The sequence below is a fragment of the Rhipicephalus sanguineus genome, chromosome 3 (assembly GCF_013339695.2).
Source record: "Rhipicephalus sanguineus isolate Rsan-2018 chromosome 3, BIME_Rsan_1.4, whole genome shotgun sequence".
NCBI classification, from domain to species: Eukaryota; Metazoa; Arthropoda; class Arachnida; order Ixodida; family Ixodidae; genus Rhipicephalus; species Rhipicephalus sanguineus.
The window spans coordinates 48,635,417-48,656,805 of record NC_051178.1 but is presented as its reverse complement, the minus strand read 5'-3'; the positions used below and the strand labels follow the sequence as shown (position 1 = coordinate 48,656,805).

General features: G+C 44.8%; 1 long non-coding RNA gene across 1 annotated transcript; it reads right to left on the bottom strand.

The window, feature by feature from the left end:
• Positions 1-1,561: 1,561 nt before the first annotated feature.
• LOC119386629 (uncharacterized) lies at positions 1,562-19,429 on the bottom strand. Its single transcript, XR_005182328.2, has 3 exons — positions 19,343-19,429; positions 12,672-12,755; positions 1,562-1,705 (listed from the first exon to the last, which is right to left on the bottom strand). It is a non-coding gene; the product is annotated as an uncharacterized LOC119386629 (long non-coding RNA).
• Between the last annotated feature and the right edge of the window lie 1,960 nt (positions 19,430-21,389).

Genomic DNA, 21,389 nt, shown 5'->3' with positions numbered 1-21,389 from the left:
AGAGGCTCAGACAGAGGCTCACAAAGGGATGTCCTTTGTCCCCATCATCATAATCAATCACAAGAGAACAAAGTCTGCAGCTGCGAAAGGTGGACTTATTGCCTTACAAACGTGTAATCGGTACTTTGTACATTTGGGTCACGAGTATTTCGATAAATAGGTGCATACTGAAGCACTACATTTTATGGTATGTAGCTCCTGTAGGCTCCCAAGGCAGTTTACGACGGGCTCTTTGAAGGCCGCTCCTCCACCTTACGCTGTAACTGGGCTGCGTGTTCCACGCAGGCCTGCAGTTTCGCGTTTTATAAGCAGGGGCGAAGTAACGTACTTCAGTTAGCTGTAACAGGTAAAACCAGTACCACTGAAGTTAATCTAACGAGGTGAAACATCTCTACTTCATCGCCTATACTTTCCTTGGCTTTCTTGTCTGTTAGTCCTAATTAATCTCTGCTTCAGTTACACTGCAATGAAGTAAGTGAGCACCTCTGATGGTCGCCCCTCCTTTCCATAGAGATAAATACGGCACGGCTAACATCCTTTTCCAAAACGGCCAATTCAGTTACACAGTGCCTGAAAAAAATGCATGCAATAAATTGCCGTATATGTGTCAAGCATATACTGCACCGATACGAAGGACGTTTACAACTTTGACATTTTTTGTTCTTGCAATGTGGCCAGGCCGAAAATTAATTACTGCAGTCATCATTTATTGCAATACGTTTGCAACCTTATGACCACAGAATACACAGGTGGAAGAAAACATGCACTGATAGGCTATGGCCATTGGCAGAATGTGACGTTGAGCGAGTTGGAGCTTAACGAAATATATGTGGCGCGAATAAGAGCACGAAAAGACGAAAGAAGACACGACAGGACTGGGACCCTGTCCTGCCTTCTTTCATTTTTTTCTTCCTTGTTCTTAGTTGCGGCACAATTATTTCGTTCGGCTATAGACACGCCGCAGTTTATGGCTCCTGAAGTTTGGTAAACGAACGATTTTGGCAATAGTCGCCCAACGTAACCGACGTCGGACACAGATGTTTCAAAGCCAAATGAGAACGGCTCGATTTAAAAGCTCCTGAACTAGCACAATGTACATGCTACTCGGGAGGATAACAAGCCGAGGTCACACCAGAGAGAGAGAGAGAGAATTTATTTACAGAAAGGCAGAGAGGTCGGCCTGAGTTATAGTTTGCTTTGGCCTGCTACTTTACACTGGGGAAGGGGGACGGGGAAGCAAAAAAGTAATGAATGGCGATGGTAAGTTAGAAAGGTGAGAACATAGTCCCGCCACTCTGGGCAAATCAAAGGGGTGACGCCAGAATCGTGCAGTGGCTCTGCTCGTGTCATAACGAACCTACAACGGCAGATACATAATCAATTAAAGAACGTTGATTGTTCCTCATGATTTCCTTATTTATTACGATTTTGTCTTTAATTACTTCCTTATTTATTTTTTTCAAAAAACAACAACAACAACAGGTATTTGATAAACGGCTATAAACAACTGTGCGGTTCTCTCTCGCACTTTCTTAGCCCATTTTGGCTAGGCTGTGATGCCTTTATTGAAGCCACAGTGGTACCTTCCCGCAAGTTTCTGGATCGTAGATTATGTACTTCTCAGGGCCACACAACAGATCATAGATGAAATGGCACAGGCTGCTGATTTCGTTGACCTTTTCCATGAGGGACCATAATTCACAACCTGCATTGAAAACCGTTACAAGGAAAAGTTACCAGCCTACTATAAAAAAACAAAAAACAAAATTGAAGAGACAAGCGTGGCTGAAGCTATGAGCGATTTGAGTGGGAACAGCAGCAGTCAAAGAGCCAAGCCAAGGAACCGGCTTACAATAATGAGTCATACTGGGAAGATCAAGTTAAAATTTTGGTACCATGACACTGGAGTTGTCAAAAAAATAAGGTACAGTGAAGTCATATCACTATTCTGAACTTATTTGAATATTTTTATTCAATTTAGCTTGTTCGGGTGCAATATTCTGCCGGTATAATTCGGTATTCTGAGAAACAAGAGTTTTGTAGAGCAATGGCTTATAGACGAAGGTGAGGAAGAAACGTTGTGATCAGGGCTTAAAGTCTCCCTTTATTGGAGGGCGGGCCCTCATTTATATATATAATATATATATATATATATATATATATATATATATATATATATATATATATATATATATATATATATATATATATATATATATATATATATACACACACACAATCACGAAGAAAATATCGCTTAGCAGCGACCTTTTCGCCTCAAAACCGATGCTGAAGTGCTATGCAGGATGGCTTGAGCTTCTCGGGCACACGTGTTTGCTGCGAGCTCGCATTACGGCGGTCATGACAGGAAGACAGTGCGGAACACGCGATGGCAGCGTTGATAAAAACGGCTACAAGAACGAGCATGGCGTCACATACGCATGTGCGGCATTTGCGGCGGTTTTCACAGGAACACCGCGTGCGAACGCGTCAGCGCCGCCACTCAGTCAACATTTTGACAGTGCAGCGACGCCAGCGTGATTGTCGCGCTATCTTTTTGCCAACTGATCAACGCGCCTCCCATGGGCGTGTTCATGGGCGTTTGTCCTCTTTCGGAGAATTCTTTCGTTTCGCCTGCAGCATGGAAATTTCCACTCTCGAAGGCAACAAGGGCGCACATGCAGCACTCTGGTGCAGCTCGTTTCGCTTCTCTTGAATATTACAAATAAATGGACAGGTTACTGCTACTTACGTCACACGTCTGAAGATTTTTCTGTAGTAACGAATCGGTAGAAACAATGTCGCCACAAACAAGTAAATAACAATACTTCTCGCCGTAAATTCCACCAGGGGCGCTTGCTTCGTCACACGTCTGAAGATATTAAAGAATTTGGTCCTGATGCCGAAATAATCCTTCTAGGGGACATGAACGCTCACATTCATGACCTTGACGGATATTCAGACACCAATGGCAAGTTATTGCTAGATCTCTGCGAGCAACATAGTCTTGAGATAGTTAACGTGGGGCCTAAGTGTGAGGGGCAGATCACGTCGGAAGTCGGAAACAGGCAATCGAGCATTGATTACTGTCTCATGACAGAAGGAATACATGACAAACTTAGAGAGATGAGAATAGACGAGGAAGGCATTAACAGCTTGGGTAGTGATCATAAACGCATAATATTACAAATGGGATATAAAACTGATAATAAGAACATAGAATCAAAGTTTGGCAGCTTGTATCTAAATGACAAACAAATAACAAATATAGCCGCAAGAGTCGAGGAAAAAGTAGACGAACTACCAGGTAAAGACTGGAAGTATAGTGAGCTGCTACATATAATCACAAAAGAAATGGAAAAAGAGAAGAAAACTATTTGTTGGAAAGGAAAGAGAAAGCCAAAAAGTTGGTGGAACAAAGAAATCCGGGAGGCGATCGAGAAGCGACGTGAGGCATCACGGGAGCACAGACAAGCAAAAAAGGAGAAGCGGCCACAGGACGAAGTCAACCAAATATGGGAAATATATTTAGAGCAAAAATCCATTGTGCAGAAATTAGTCGAGGCAAAAATTAAAGGTGAAAGTGAACGCTGGATGACAGAGATTCGCGAAAAGAAGAAGGCCGCGCCTAGGATATTTTGGAGCCACCTAAAAGCGCTGGGTAGGAAGTCTGTCACAATGCAACAACATATGGTAGATGAAGGAAGGAAATCAATTGGAAGGGTATGAAGCGCTAGGTTACATCTGAAAGATAACAGCCGATTCGTTTAAAAAGGTCGCCCAGGGGATTCCCCCGGTGAGTAAAAATACACAAAGGAGTGCAACCGACGAAGATGTAGGACTAGAGAATTTTAATTGGAAGAAAGCCGAAGGAAAAATTCCTAAGCGCACTACACCGGGCTTAGATGGGGTTCCCGTCAACCTCATTAACGAACTCGGACATAATACTAAAGAAGCACTGCTGAAAGCCGTAGAAAAGTGCTTACAGGAGAGGGAAATACCAGACAGTTGGCGAAAAAGTAGAATGAACTTAATCTATAAAGGCAGGGGAGAAAAGGATAACATTCGCTCGTATAGACCGCTAACCATTACATCGGTGCTATACAGGTTGGCGATGCAGGAAGTAAAATTAAAAATAGAAGCGTGGGTAGAACAAAATGATATTTTGGGAGAACTTCAGAATGGATTTCGAATCGACAGGCGGTTAGACGATAATCTGTTTGTTCTTACCCAGTGTATAGAAATATCGAAAATAGAAAACAGGCCCTTATACGTAGCTTATCTAGATATTACCGGGGCGTATGACAACGTTAATCAGGAAATTTTGTGGGATATATTGAAGGAAGTGGGCATAGGTGACGACTGTGTACAGCTTTTGAGGGAAATATACCGAGAAAATATAGTTTGTATAGAATGGGAAGGAATAAGTAGCAAGGACAGCGTTGAAATTAGCAAGGGGCTGAGACAGGGATGTCCTTTGTCCCCGCTGTTATTCATGCTGTACATGGTGACGATGGAAAAAGCGCTAAAAGGTAGCAACATTGGATTTAATTTGTCACACAAACAGGTCGGCACGATGGTTGAGCAGAAGCTTCCAGGTCTATTTTATGCTGATGATATTATCTTATTTGCGGACAGTCCAGATGATATACAGCGACTGGCAGATATTTGCGGAAGGGAATGTGAGGCTCTAGGACTAGGATTTAGTGCAACAAAATGTGGATTGATGGTATTCAATGATCACGAAGACCATGCGGTCTTTATACAGGGCCAAAAAATACCGACGGTAAGCGAGTACAAGTACCTCGGAGTATGGGTAAATGAGGGGGATAGATATATGGAGGTACAAGAGAAAGCATCGGTAGCAAAGGGAAAGAGGAATGCTGCAATTATGAAGCACAGAGCTTTATGGGGGTACAATAGGTACGAGGTGCTTCGAGGGCTGTGGAAGGGTGTGATGGTCCCGGGGCTTACATTTGGGTTGTGATCACAGCGCAAAGTAAGACACGAGACAGAGAGCAACGAAGACGAGCGCTGACTTCCAACTAAAATTTTATTGCGAACAACAAGCAATTTATGAAAAAACGACATGCGATAAAAACCGCATATGATAAATGATCGACACCCCCTCCGAAACACGAAGCCAACATGATCAAGCACTCCAAAGCACCAAAACGGGAACAGCCTGTCAAAAAGAAACCTAGCGCATGTGTGGGTGCAGGAAAGCAATTTCTTTATCAGTCAAAGCTATCGAAGGCTTACTAACAGAGCCACCTTCAGCGATTGCGGCGGCCTCTATGATGAGTCTTGTATTCTCGTTGGGATGCCTTGCTAATATAGCCGTCTTTTCAAAGAACGGAATACAGCCGCATTGTGCGCAATGCACACCTAGAAAGCCCTCTCTCCCTCTCCTCACTTTGTTGTTGTGTTCCTGCAGTCGGATATTCAGGCATCTACCTGTCTGCCCTATGTAAGACAGACCACAAGACAGAGGTATCTTGTACACTACCCCTTTTGAACAAGGAACGTACTTCTTGTTATGGTTAATACTACATGAACTACGCGCCTTGGCAACAGGATTAGTCCTAAAATCCTGTCATCATTCAATTGATTTAAGTTTCCGTTCGCAAATCGCTCGGTTGAAGGCGGCCGGGTATCCTGACAAGCTTCTGGTTTCAGTCGCAAAAAAGCTGCACAGTAAGTCAGGTGATGGATCCCAGATCTTCGAGCCTGCATCACATGACCGCAGAAAAATAACCGTTCTTCCGTATATTCATGGCGTATCCCACAAACTGAAGAAAATAGGAAAAAAGTGGGTGTTGACGTGGTCTTTTCGGCTCCTAAGAAACTTTCACAGCTTTGTGTTAGGACTAATCCTGTTGCCAAGGCACGTAGTTCATGTAGTATTAACCATAACAAGAAGTACATTCCTTGTTCAAAAGGGGTAGTGTACAAGTTACCTCTGTCTTGTGGTCTGTCTTACATAGGGCAGACAGGTAGATGCCTGAATATCCGACTGCAGGAACACAACAACAAAGTGAGGAGAGGGAGAGAGGGCTTTCTAGGTGTGCATTGCGCACAATGCGGCTGTATTCCGTTCTTTGAAAAGAAGGCTATATTAGCAAGGTATCCCAACGAGAATACAAGACTCATCATAGAGGCCGCAGCAATCGCTGAAGGTGGATCTGTTAGTAAGCCTTCGATAGCTTTGACTGATAAAGAACTTGCTTTCCTGCACCAACACATGCGCTAGGTTTCTTTTTGACAGGCTGTTCCCGTTTTGGTGCTTAAGAGTGCTTGATCATGTTGGCTTCGTGTTTCGGAGGGGGTGTCGATCATTTATCATATGCGGCTTTTATCGCATGTCGTTTTTTCATAAATTGCTTGTTGTTCGCAATAAAATTTTAGTTGGAAGTAAGCGCTCGTCTTCGTTGCTCTCTGTCTCGTGTCTTACTTTGCGCTGTGATCACAATTTAAAAAAATGAAATACCAACTAGCCCGTACCCAGACCTTGCTTACATTTGGGAACTCAGTGGTGTGCATGAAGTCAGAGGTACAATCAGGAATGGATGTAAATCAAAGGACGGTGGGCCGCCTCACGTTGGGCGCTCACGGGAAGACGACAAATGAGGCTGTAAAGGGTGATATGGGATGGGCAGGCTTTGAAGTGCGGGAAGCTCAGAGCAAAATGAGATTCGAAGAGAGGCTGAGGAAAATGAAGAAGAGTAGATGGGCAGAGAAGGTTTTCAGGTATTTGTATAGAAAAAGCGTTGACACGCAGTGGAGAAAAAGAACTAGGAGGCTCACCAGTAAATATACGGCAAGCAGTGCGGGCGATATAGCAACAAGGAGCATTAAGCGGAAGGTCAGAGAGGCGGAGAGGACTTATTGAATGGCAGCGATGGAAAAGAAGCCGGCTCTGAGTAACTACCGAAAGGGAAAAAACGAAATAAGGAGGGAAAGGTTTTATGATAATTCAAGGGGAAGCGCTTTACTGTTTGAAGCAAGGTCGGGCTGCCTGAGAACGCGTAGTTATAAAGCGAGATTCAGTAACGAAGAAGAACAATGTACATGCTGCGGGGGAACTAAGGAAACGATGGAACATGTACTGATTGAATGTGGCGATATTCACTCAGGTATACGTTTGGGCACGAGTCTACATGAAGCCTTGGGTTTTAGGGACAACAATGGAAAGCTGAACACGTCTGCGATAGAAATAAGTAAGAGACGGTTAGAGTATTGGTGGCAGAAAAGTAGAGATAAAGAACAAAAATAAATAATGGGGGAAAAATAAGGTCATTCTGCCTTAAGAGGCAGAGAGATGGACCGTGAATTTATATTTTTTTGGTATAATAACATAGATTTAATCAATGTAGATAAGGTATTAGGCCAACATGAAACAAGGAAGATTTCTTTTTTTTTTTCTTCGAGCCTGGTGGCAGACATGTCACCGCCCCGTTATAAAGGGGACGCTCATAGCATCCATCCATCCATGAGTAGTACATCGTGAGCGCGGTGAAGTTGAATGCGAGACATCGTAGCCACGTGATGATATAACCTTTAGTTCTTCGTGCTTGTGTGCTTAGTTTGTGCTATTAAGCTGATAGATGAATCGTGCCGCTGGCTAGCGTTGCGCCGTGAGCACTGCTCCTCCGCAAAGAGCAAACGTGGTGGGCGGACCCGATCTTCGCCGCGGGCGTCTGTCAATCGAATTGATTGACGTACGAACCCGGGCACAAACTCGTTGATTCTGAAAAGGCCCGAGTTCAACTCGGGACTGTCATAGTGCCGGTGTGCCTGTCAAGTGTTTTATGCAGAGGACGCTACTCAGCAGCTTCTTTGCATTTAAAATAATTTGGTCAGCTTGCACTACTTGTGCAAGGCTGGGGCCATCGGAAGAGCTTGTTGTCAACTTATTACGTGGTTCGTCTACTCAGTATGCTTGGCCTGTTCCGGAGTAATGACCGTGTCCGTTCGGTTTCAATATTCGTGCTATTCTTTAGCTAGGCCTTAATTAACATGGCAGTGAATAGTTACGTCTTAAATGGTAATGTTTTAATTAACACGGCTTTAATTACTCAGGTTTATTACCAAGGTCCTCATTAGCACGAATGTAGGTAACATAATCCTAATTAAAGTGATCATAATTACCACGTACTTGTTGAGGAAGTTCCTAATTAGCTTGGTTTGAATTAGCGTGCTCCTAATTAGCGCCGTGTTAATTAGCTCGACTTTAATTAGCTCGGTATTAACTAACATGATATTGAATAGTCCTGTCTTGATTCTTATGTTTTAATTGCCACGACAATAATTACTCAGGTTTAATTCGCAAAGTGCTGAATTGTACAGAGGCAATTAGCATAGTCCTAATTAGCAATATAATAATTAACACGATATCTGTGAGTAAGGTATTGATTATCTTGGTTTTCATTACACGCTCCTAATTAGCGTTGTGTTAATTAGCATCGTCTTAGCTTGTTCTTAGTTTTACACTGTTCATTAGCACGGTCTTAGTAAGACGTGGCTTAATTAACTCGGCCTTAACATGATTTGGCTTAACCAGCTTCGTCATAGCATGTCCTGACTTAGCTAGGTATACCGTCCAGCCAATTAGCTAATCAGCCAGCCGCACCTCCTCGGGGAGCGAGCAGACTATTAATATTAATAAGAGGACGAAGGGGGGGGGGGGGCGCCGGCCGAGCAACGCGCTAGAATGTAGAGGCCGACCATCGTGATTATACACGTGGCCTTGGCGATTAGCTCTAGCCGCTGTGTTGTAAGACCCTCTGTCGGAACTAATCTCGGAGGCCACGGTGCTGATTATTTTAAAGGATATTTAGTGCAGACGTTAAACGCTTGAAAATGGATGCAAACGGCCCGCGAACACATAAAAAATATAGTTAGTAGAACTTGCTGTCACTTTTCTTGCATGGGTGCACTTCTGCACTCAGTGGAACGACAAACAAAATTTATGAAAGAAGGTGCCTCTAGTTTGAAGACACCTCCCAACCAGGGACGTAGCCAGGGGGGGGGGGGGGGTTGGGGGGTTCAAACCCCCCCCCGAAATTTTTCAGTTTTGCTTGCGTATATATACACGCGCAACATACAAACGCACGCACGAACATACATAAAGTATGGTTGAACCCCCCCCCGAAAAAAATTTCTGGCTACGGCCCTGCTCCCAACCTTCTCGACCGCCCTTGACGTAACGCCGCGTTCCATCGCAACTAATGGAACGGAGCGCGCGCTGAGGGATGGATTTCACTTTCTTGTCCTGTTATCTCGCTCAAAAGGGTGTGTTGCCAGAGCTCGGAAAGATCCCGAGTTTCGGCAAACTCGGGCCATCCTGCATAGCAGCCCTGCTGTGGCCTGAGCGGCTCTGCAACGCGCAGATCGTATGTTGAAACGCGGTGCGAGATGGCATACCGAAGAATAAACGCAGGATTTCTAGATATATCAGTCAAGATCCACTTTCGCGGTCGTATTATCCAATCTTGGGCAAAAATGTAATTGTATTAAACGCATAAAAATGCATTATTTCCAAGGGATGTTGGCCGGGAATAAAACAAAACGTATCAGGCTGAAAAACGTATTGTGCAGAATCGTATCAACGAGATTCCACTGTATATATATATATATATATATATATATATATATATATATATATATATATATATATATATATATATATATATATATATATATATATATATATATATATATATATATATATATATATATATATATATACGCTATAGATTTAGCGTTGAGAGAGGTGTTTGCGATGATCACAGTGCTGTGAAGCTAACTGTCTCTGGAACTGAACAAATGCTTATGAATGCTATACAAATGCATATATTGTTCCGAATGTATTTCGGGCATTTCTTCAACGTGTCAATTCAATCAAGCATTAAATGAAATTATTTTGGGAGCGATTTTTCAAAAATAACTCGGGATATGTACAGGCTTAAAAATATGTGAGCTCAATGTAAGTAACATTAGTTGACTCACTGGATTCAGAACCTCAGGCACGACAATGCCATATTTTATTTTCACTACTACTTGCCTAATAAAGTAGGCAAAATACATGAGTCTTTGCAATTACAGCAGACTTGTGATGCACAACTAAAAGAATGAAAATTGAGTGGCAAACTAAGCAGACCAAGGAGAACCATTACTGATTCACGAACAAGTAGCTTCACACTCGGGTGCCTCGTGAAACAGTGTGCTGTGCCAAGACGCTCTGTCAAATAGGGTGGTAAACCGTAGTTTCAGGAGGCGTTGCCCGTGGTGTTCGTTGTCTCAGTGAATTGCATTCAGCAGTACGACGATACTTGTTTTCTTCTATTTTGCTGACACCCCGTCAAACAAACATTCGCGATTAAATCATTATTCGGAAAATTGCAGAGTATAATTTCTGCGCACGAAGCACTACTGCCAGAGAATTCAACTCTAGCACTTGTCAAATACAGTGGCGTAATCATAAGGGGGACACACATCTTGCCATGACGGCCATATTGTTTTTATTTTTATTTCTATAAAAATTAAATACATATTTAAAATAAAATAAAAAAACGAGCATGGGTTTCCAGCTCATGTAATTGCATTGTTCTATTGAGTCTTCTCCGAAAGCGGTCAAGCAGCAGTGCGATTTCAATAGTCTCACACAGCTGAAGTGTATTGAACACAGGACTACACACACTACAAAATAAATTCATTAGCAAAAAAGTTGATTGCACTATACTTAGCTCTCAAGCAATTAAAATATATGGCGTTGAAAGATAAATCTCATGGGGGGATAATGCAAGGGGCGTCCCCCCCAGCCTGAACACAAGGGGGGTCTGGACCCCCCTGACCCCCCCGTGATTTACGCCATCAAATGGGTGCCGCAGTGCAACCGTCGGACTTCCAAGGGGGGGGGGGGGCACCCCCGGGCCCCCTTGACTTTAAGCCCTGGTTGTGATGGATATTGCTTGTAGGACAGAGCCAGCACAAAGAATAACTAGATCAAAATTTGCGGTCTATGTAAGGTCGCCCCAGATGTGCAGACCCAAATGTTTAAGTAGATTAAGAAAAGCTATACACAGAGTTTTTGCGTATGTTACTACCGAAAATTTACGGCGACAATGAAAAAGTTTTTAAAGCTTACTGACGTCTCACTGACGTTAAAGCATACCATGAAATTTGTCATATTTATATGCGCCAGTGACTGCTAATACTGATATTGCTATGCTGATAACATTCCGCTGCAGAGTTATTAATAAGCCCGTTAACACAACGTAATGGAGAGCAACATTTTATACAAATATTGTTCAGATCTGTTACAAATAATAACTTCTTTTCTTTGATACGGTACAGATTTAATCCTGTGCGGCTCAACAATTGAAAAGGGGATCATGAAGTTTGACAGCCACGTCAGTGCCGCGAATTAAGCTTATGTTTGACTCGAGCTGAAGCATCCTTTTAAAAAAGGCGTAAATTTAAAGAAAGAAAGGCAACATATTTTGGTGCGGCGGCGCCATGCCGCCAATGTCTCATGCTTTGTGTCTTACGAAGCGACTTGAAACTTCATTCTGCCGAACGGAATAAACCTCACTTGTATACCTATCTTAGTGGTGGGTACCCGGCGGCAGCAATCACCTGCTTCCCACAGCAGCTGCCTCGGATGCTTCACCATTCCACCAAGGTTGGGATATAACGAGCTGCCCCAGTGACCTTCGCAGATCTCACTGGGACTGCCGTTCGAAATATGGACCCATACAAAAGCGAGTGCCTTGTTGGGGTATCTATCTACTCATTTGAAAAAAAAAAGGTAGTGGCTTCCCAATGAACGCTAGGAGTCGAACCCAGTACCGTCCACATTGGAGGTGAACGCTCTACCATTTCTCCACGAAATAGCACAGCTTCTGCCTTGTAGGTCTGTGGAAATCTATGGGCGCACTTTAACACACCACTGCCTTTGGTGTAATGGCTGAGCGCGCACCACTGCTGGGTAAGAAAGATTATTCCCACCTCAGGGTGGCCGCCGATAAATGAAGCGCGCTTCTAGCCCGGTACTCGACAGAATTAAGTTTAAGGTCGCTTGGGAGAATACTGGACTTACGGGAAATTAGCAGAATGGGATCGCCAGACATAAAACTGAGGTACCCTCTTTTTTTCCTTCACTAGAAAAACTTGACAAGACGTATCTTTGGGCTAGTTGGTTCATACTCATAGGCGTGCACACTGGGGGGAGGCGGCCGCCCCTCCCTAATCACCTAAGAGGAAGGCGCACAATCTGCCCCGTACATTGCGCCTTCTATTCACCTAGGAGGGGGGGGCGTAAAATCTGCCCCATACATTGACTTAGTAGGGTGGGGGGGGGGGGGGGGCGTTGCGATGAACCTTTGCCCCACTGACGGGGAACCCTGCGCACGCCTGTGTTCATACTTGCAGTAAAACAGCGCCAGCGAAAACAAGGGACCACACGAAGAGGAACGACACGTACACAGGGCGCATACAAGAGAACATACAAGAGATATGACAGTGCATCACATGGTCACTCCTACTGCGCGTACAAAACGGGTCTTGTAAGGGATCTGGGAAGCGCCCTGTGTACGTGTCGTTCCTCTTCGTCTGGTCCCTTGTTTTCGCTGGCGCTGTTTTACTGTAACAAGGAAAACTTCTCTTACCGTTGTTCCGATGGCGAACTCGCAGTATGTCGCAGTTGTCGTATTCGCTCACCACGAAGGTATATTGCGTATTAAGCAACCTCCCTGCAGTGAAACGCAGTCGAACCAGTCGAACTTGTTAATATCATTATCGCACATATTTAGCGACAACGTCATTGCTCCTTGAATGATAAACACGAGTTCGCGGCAAGGAGAGATAATTTGATGCAGGGTGGCCATAATTACATCTAAACATTTATTGGCTAAAACAGTTAACCGGAATATTGGTAACCAACCTCGCTTTCCACGCCCAAGCCTCCTGAACTGTTGGCAACATAGTCAGCATTTTAAGTAAGGATGCTGAGCTCGTATTCACGAAAATGTCTTACGCTAAAAATTTTTGTAAGAGAATATTTCAGCCAATGACGATGCGGAACATATCATTTGCGAAGCCGGCTGACCAATGGGAAAATGCTATTGCGAAAAGGAGTTTTGTGAGATCGGCCCAGATTTCATATCACTGTCCTACTTGTCCATGGAACATGAACATGAACACGACGTGAAAGTTGCACGAAATTTGAACAGTGCAAAAAGTACATTTATCTGGAAACATTTTGACAGAGATCTGCCTGGCTGGGCGAGAGAATTCTGGATGTTGCAATGGCACCAACCATAGTTTTCAAATGGACACGACGTTTGAGACCCGTTGAGTGCCTTCTTCGGGAGCTGACTCCATCAGTTGTTGAAGTGGTACCGTTTCCTCTCCCCAAACCCCAGCTCACCCTTTCCATCGCGTTGCGCAGACCATGCTTGTATGCAATGGGCATCGTCTCCAACAAGCGGCTAATGTTGTCGGAGGTGTTCTTGATGTGCCAGGGCTCGAGTAGAAGCCTCGCGCTTGGGCTTGTTTCGGTGTATAACTCAAGAGCGTAGTAGAATGCTGCTGTCAGAGCTCGGCAAGTGCGTCATGTTGTGCTTCAATTCTACGCACGTTGTTCTTGTCCTGGCAGATTTCTAAAGGAACCCGTGGTATTTTCCTTTAAAAGGCAGATCCTGCGACCATGGCAGCATGCGAGCGAGCGTTAACACTGGTTTGTGAGCCACTGTGACTCCCTCTCTTCTGAAAACCCTGGAAAGCTCTTCACTAATTTTGAATGCATACAGGAGGACGACGCGCAGGCTGCCTTGTTTTTCTTTACTGTTGCCGGCGCATGGGGTTCAGGGACGGAAATGAATTGGATGTAGCGGTGCACCGCATTAGTATTGTTCTTGCTTACTGTCGCACACGTCACACGCTTATAACGCAGAAAACATGGTTTATAGACATTCGTCGAGAAAGAAGTACATTCCCTACTACGTCGCCGTGCAGCGTTTTCGCAGGAAGACGGTCGTTTGTGGCTTTGAAGCTTGGATACGTGCTTAAACACCCCTTAACCCTTCAACACCCGGACGGACCACGAGGACCCAACCCTGGACAATGGGCCCTCGCTTTGCTTTCAGCGGAAGCGCACCCCGTTTACTGCCAGATATGGGCACTGCCTAGGCATAGTAGTACCCCAGTGCACCGTGGCTGCCGCTATTGGCATTCTTAGTTAATCTTCGGTTCAGTCAATATACCGCTACAATACAACCACTAGCGCCAGACTTTGTTTTGGGCATGCCCGCCGAAGGCGCTCACGATGCAGATCTTTTAATAGCTCTCCTCAATCACCACTGTCTCCCCTTCGTTTCCGACTTCGTCCTCTCCCAACTCATTTGATACACACCTGTAAGGGCCAAAAAGTGGATGACTGTGTAAACTACAACTGAAAACGCTGTTGTCCTCCGTAGCAGCTAGGATTTTGAAATGTTGCGTGACTTTCTATTGTCATCGTGATTGAAAGGAACAAGTTCTGCCATTTTTTTTGCTGGACTATACTAAAGAAATGTCATCGCCACTGTGCACTGCCGTGGTTGCCAAGAAGCTCTAGGAACACAGACACACACTCCCATCACACGCATCACAGATGCTCTGGCGTGCTTTAAATTGTGTTATTCCGCGTTTGATAACACCTTGCAGCGTAGTAGAAGCGATGACCGCGAAATGCTTCTTCCAAGCCCACAGTGAGATATGTAAAGTGAACTTTTTTTCGCAGCGATTGTTGCTCAACAGTAGCGCAGCCAGAATTTTTTTTCGGGATGGGGGGGTTAAACTATGCTTTATGTATGTTAGTATGTGCGTTTGTATGCCTGCGTGCATAAATACACATGCAAAAGCGAAAATTTTCGGAGAGGGGGTGTGGACGTTAAACTCCTCTGGCTACGCCGCTGTGGCTGAATAGTTCTTAGCTGGGCTAGTTGTCTTACGTATCAATAAAACTTTTTGTTGGGCAAGTTGGTTATTCGACATAGTGTAGGATGATCAGCGCAACCTTGACTCCCGCAAACACTCACACAAACACTCACTCATCCACCCGAGGAACACACACGACACTCACCGCTCACTACCAACTGTTTATTGCACCTGAATGACCCTCTTATATAGGTACAGAAAAATGCGCAAAACCAATGAAGAAGTAAGGTGCGCATGTGGAAAGCAACACACAAGCGAAGTATGAGCACCCCCACCCCACCAGGCAAAAAAATTAAACAAATTGAAAAAAAAGAAATACGAAAAAGCAGATAAACCAGCAGATCACTAAATCCTTGCCTCGAGAAAAGATATTTCCTGTTGATGTAGCACCAACGATGGCTCGCTAACACAATTGTCCTTATTTTTTCCAATAAAATATGCTTCCAACATCAGAAGTGCAGATGATTTCAAGCTTCTTCCAAGAACCTGCGTGTCTGTAAATGGGACCGTGAACACTTTTGTTGGTATTACCATCCACGTGTGAAAAGGGGGCTGTTGCCGTATGATTCTGCGCACTCTAAGATTGTTAAAAGAGGAATTGCCTCACTTTGCCTGGAATCTTCGTTGACAAAGTCGTGTCCACACCACATGCGCAGTAGTTTTTATGATCAGATCCACCGGTTAACGGCGGCGCGCTTCCCTTCGTCGGTCATAAACACGGTCGCCGAGGCTCTCATGCAGAAGATAAAACGTGGAACACAAAGGGATGGAGCTGCTTGGGACCCATCGGGTTCTAAGTTTCATGTGATGCCGTACGCGTGCACAAGCTCTCCCATAACCTGAAGAAGGTTGCTGCTAGGCATGGAGTGGCTCTGGTCTTTTCGGCGCCAGAAAAGCTAGCCAAGTTGTGTCCGCGCATTTGCGATAGCTAGAGACGCGGTTGCCTGAAGAAACATGAGAAAGCCTACGTCAAATGTTCCAAGGGAGTTGTATACTCTATTCCATTATCCTGCGGAAAAGAGTACATCGGGATGACCGAGAGATGCCTAAATGACCGGCTTAGGGAGCATGCGCTAAAGATAAAAACGAGGATAAGTACGCGCATCTTGTGGCGCATACTTCCGCATGTGGGTGTGAACCACGATTTACAGACACGCAGGTTCTTGGAAGAAGCTTGAAATCATCTGCACTTCTGATGTTGGAAGCATATTTTATTGGAAAAAATAAGGACAATTGTTTTAGCGAGCCATCGTTGGTGCTACATCAACAGGAAATATCTTTTCTCGAGGCAAGGATTTAGTGATCTGCTGGTTTATCTGCTTTTTCGTATTTCTTTTTTTTCAATTTGTTTAATTTTTTTGCCTGGTGGGGTGGGGGCGCTCATACTTCGCTTGTGTGTTGCTTTCCACATGCGCACCTTACTTCTTCATTGGTTTTGCGCATTTTTCTGTACCTATATAAGAGGGTCATTCAGGTGCAATAAACAGTTGGTAGTGAGCGCTGAGTGTCGTGTGTGTTCCTCGGGTGGATGAGTGAGTGTTTGTGTGAGCGTTTGCGGGAGTCAAGGTTGCGCTGATCATCCTACACTATGTCTTACGTATGTTACGGCGAAACTGCGCGCCCGACGGGACAACGATGATAGACAGAGCTTTGTCTGGTTTTTTCTTTCGTTGTCCCGTCGTTCGCTTTATCTGGTCACGCTGAGTGTAAACCAACTATGTAAACCAACTCGACAAGCTAAGAATTCCTGTGCATTTCGTTTCTTCTACATAGGGCGCTCTCGCACCTTTCACCTTCGGAACACTCCAGAATCAGTCTGAGTGCACAACGCTTCTTCTGAACCCATCATGCTGAGCAGACCTGTTTGGTTTCGCTACCAAAAAGCCTTCTTGCTTTCAGCCTTAGCCTTGCTCGTAGGAGCTGTCCCACCGTCTTTTGGACATGGACTACATCTCTGCCGTATTTCGCGCGCTAAAGTCTGCATGCAAGTCAGCCTCCTTTATGACCGCTTTGTTGCCCGAACAGAAGGAAGACCTCCAGGCATACGTAAGAAAATGTTTTATGGAGGGCTTCATGCGGCAATTGAAGTAACAAAATGCGCCTCGCGCAACATTTTCATGTCACTCCCAAAGAGGCGGCCAACGACCTCGGCACAACTAGACATCCATAGAAATGGGGAAGTCTCTGTGCCGGATGGAGTAAAAAACACCTTGGCAATTGGCCCGAAGTACCACCATGAACCGAAGTTGGACAAGACGGTAACGCTGGCCTTAGTGCGAAATATTGCTAAAAGGCAGGTGCCGAGCAAGAGTCCGACAGGTGCATTTTGGACAGCATCGTGTCTTTTCCAGAACATTGAAACTCAGGCGCCCTCACTGATACCACTAAAACGATGTCGTCACTAAACTGCGCTGGCGTGAAGCTAGTACTATTAGACATTGAAAGGGGGTTTGCCGTCTTAAGCCGTCGAGACTAAGCACTAAAGGCTGACACAACGATCAATACACATTTCAGGGATGTAAAAGTGGATCCACAATAAGTGAGGAAGTAAATTTGACCGAACCAGACTTTCAATCAAGAATAGCACGGCATTGTGCCTGAATGCTTTTTTCACCGCCGGAAAACGCAAAGAAAAAGCCCATTTGCTTAACTGAGTTGTAGCGGAACAAGGCAAATATTTGATCGCCTAGTTATTGGGTATCGCACCCAACATGGAGTCAAAGTAGATATACCCAGAAAAATTAAGGTGCAGGATAGCCATCTCTCCAATATCCAAGAATACGCATCACACCTACCATTAGGGCAGAGGGGAAGCAGTGCGCGAGACATACATGAGATATTTGGCACCGTCACAAACACCGCATCCGTCGACACACCTAGATACAGACACAAGCGCGCCTACACAGCCGTGGTGGCAAACTACAAGGGGAAATGTACGACGGGCGCTACCGTCAGTACACTAGACGTGTAAACCGCAGAGGAAATAGCTATCGCGATAGCCATAGCACAAACGCAAGAGGACGTAATCATCAGTGATTCCCAGACAGCGATACGAAACTTCGGAAATGGTTGAATCTCCCCAGAGGCAATGCGAATCCTAAAACTAGGTAATAACCATGAACGGAGTGTCCATCTCCTCTGGACACCTGCTCACACGCTACCAGACGGTAGCAAGAGGTAGCGCACCGCAAGGTTCCAGTGCTCACAGACCGAGCCTCGGTTAGCCCCGCCTCACCGACTAGCGACAAGTGGGAGTGCGACGACAGAATGACCACATTTCACGAAACTACCGACAAGCGGGAGTCGGAAAGTACAAGGAGCAGACTTCACGAAATCACGCAGCGCCATTGATTGCACGTGCGTACATTCACGCCGCCTCACTTAAAGTTAAACAAAACAGTCGGCCGAGAGGCGGCAGTTATAAATCCGATAGTACCAGAGTCCAGCTCTCATGCACCTAATACAGCCAAACTTATACACGACAGACTAGTGAAGATTTGCGACCCTAAAGCCACCCAAAGCAGATCCTATCGGAGTGAGCAGGTATAATGCCCAATGATAGTAATGTAGTCTCAAACAGCGACAGCCTACGCGTGCACTCGGCGTTGCTCTGCTCGAATCTGGAGTACCAACTCTGCGCCATCCAGCGAGCCGAGGAATCCGCCAAGAGCCAGCAACCCTTGGCCGAAGCCAAGGCGGAATACAGGCCCATTCAACTAATTCGCGGGGCACTTCATAAAGTTCTTTGAAGTGACAAAAAGTCACTGGTAGCATACTTGCAGAGTTACCTGTCGCTGCTGGAGCTTGAGAGCCGCTATTTTTCTTCGCAGTCCTACAAAAGCATCGTCGTGCCTCGAGGGTGCATGCTCTGTGGGTGCGACAGTTCTTTCTTTAGGCGTAGTAATAAACAGCGCGAAGAACTATAGACAAAAGGGAAGAGCAACACGGGACGAGCGCTGACTGCCAACTGAAACGTTTATTATGCATAACCCTGCTTAAGTAACAGAGCTGCATACCACGTGCACCAGAGGGTCTGGTTACAAAAACAAGATTTTTCACTTGGGAGTCAGCGCTCGTCCCGTGTTGTTCTTTCCTTTGTCTATAGTTTTTCGCGCTGTTTATTACTATCAATGCATACTAACTAGCCCAGATTACCACTATTTAACTTTCTGTAATGTATGCTATTCCCTGCCTGGCGCAGCCCTGCTAGAAACAGTCTGCGAAAGCACTGACGACAAGTATGACGCCTAGTTTCAGAAGGCTTGTAGTTTCTTCCGTCATAACAGAAAAGAGTTGATGGAGAGCGCTGTGACCTGCTTGTTCATTTGTCTGTCAATTACGCTGTTCCGCCATAACTTACCACTATTTGGTGACGACACATACGCGTTAGGAATTCTGTAGCCTTCGGTAGTTTTCGAAAAAAGGTAGGCAGTTTCATTGACTCTGTAAACAAACAAAATTGCAGTTGTACCAAAGGCACACACCAACGAAACGCACATGCTCTTGCGAGAACATGTAGTCGCATAAACATGATTTGAGCTCAAAGATACACTTCGCTATGCACAAGCACCGCATCAAGGCAGTGACGTACTTGGACAAGTGAAGTCGGCAACAGGCTCGCGACATATGCTTCTCTCGCTATGAGGGTTCGCATGAGGATATGACCTTATAGCTTGCGAGTAATGTTCTTTCTGCCCTTCAGTACACAGGTTCGTATTCTGCACACAGGCCCCATTCCGTACACTGGTCACAATCCATCGTTGAATGTTAAAATGATCTTATTATCTTAGTTTAGGTTCCTAATAACCAATACGCTCCTGCAAGCAGAAAAATTCCCAATAACACATCGAAGTAGTCTTAGAGGGCCAAGATGTAAATTATGCACTTCTTGGGCGATACGCTTGTTGGCGGTGTTAATTTCGTAAAAGCTTATTGAGCGAAGTTTTGGCGTACTTGCCCTTCCGTCAACAAATTTGGCAGTACAGGAAGACCAGTGTGAAGTTGACCAGGTAGGAAGAACAAAGAATTGATATAATAGTATCGTGGACACGGTCGCGTAAGAACGACGGAACGAAAAGTGGAGATATGCAAAATTCACATCACGAATTGTGAACTGTCTGTCCGGTTCTTGAAACAGCAGCCATGTATTCTGCACCCCTTGCAAACGCCCTATATTATGAACGGAAGCGTTAAGCATGCGCGCTCTCTCTTCATATTTTATATATTCGTGAATCTTATAACTAAGCTTCGTGGTCGACCAGTGATTGAGAGAGCAAAATGGGTGTGGGAGCGAGGAACAAGGTAATTTGAGCGTACATTTATGCAAAAAGTAATTTTCGGTCGCACAAACTGGTTGCCACAGATAATTTGTTGGCTGAATCTACCGATCCAACTGGACACAAGAGTGACAATGAAGCTGAAGAAAAGAATGCCTCAAAGCTAAAAAAAAACACTGATGTTTTCGCTTACCATAGGTGCGTACTACATCGTCTTGACCTTTCTTGCTAAGCTTTAACTACTAACTATGTAGACCGTCCTTATCTAAATGCAAGCTGCAACCATGTTGCCTCCGTGGGACCAAGTGCTGCATTGCTTTCAGTTGCTAACATTATTTGAGCGGGTAATTTTGTATGATAGTAGTCACTTGTGCTAATTTTTCAATACACTTCAGCAATTGAGATGACGCTTTCTTTGGGCCACAAAGCAAAGACCATCACAGAAACTGCTGCACAGCTAAATGAATTTCTAACGGCTCTCGCAGGGTATATCTGAGAAATCATAACGAACACGCTGTTGTATGCCGCGTGCTCATAATGGTTTCACAATTTCTCACGTGCATACTAGTGTCACGAAATTTTCATTGGTTGTGCGACAAAGCGCTTTCTTTTTTGTTGTGCTGTAAAAACGTGCACAACGTCCCGAATGGAGTTTTTCCAGTCTTTCTCACGAAGCGCTGTTATATTGAGAAACTTTACAGTAGACTTATTTTCGCAGCTTACTTTGCTTATTATTAAAGTAGGTAAGAAATTAGGGTGATAAAACAATCTCTTTTAATCGTAGTGTCGCTGATACTGGTCTTAGTCCAGATATTAAGAGCGGGGCTTTTTAAGCTGTGGGTTTGGCCGGAGACCGATGCAAAAACTAGGCGCGTATCGCCACAGCAAGCAGGTATGTGCAGAGCTAGCATATTATAGCCTTGCATAGTGTAGTATAGCGAGTGGGTGGGTAAAAGAAGTGAGGGTGAAGCGCAGGATGTAATGGTGAGCAGGAAGCAAAGGAGGAGGGGAAAAGCTAAAAGAGGCAAGCCTTGTATAGTATAGTTTAGCAAGGAGATGAGAAAGGGAAGTGAGGATGAGGCGGTCTGATTTTAGGGTGAGGAGGACGAGCATAAGGATGAGGAAAAGAAC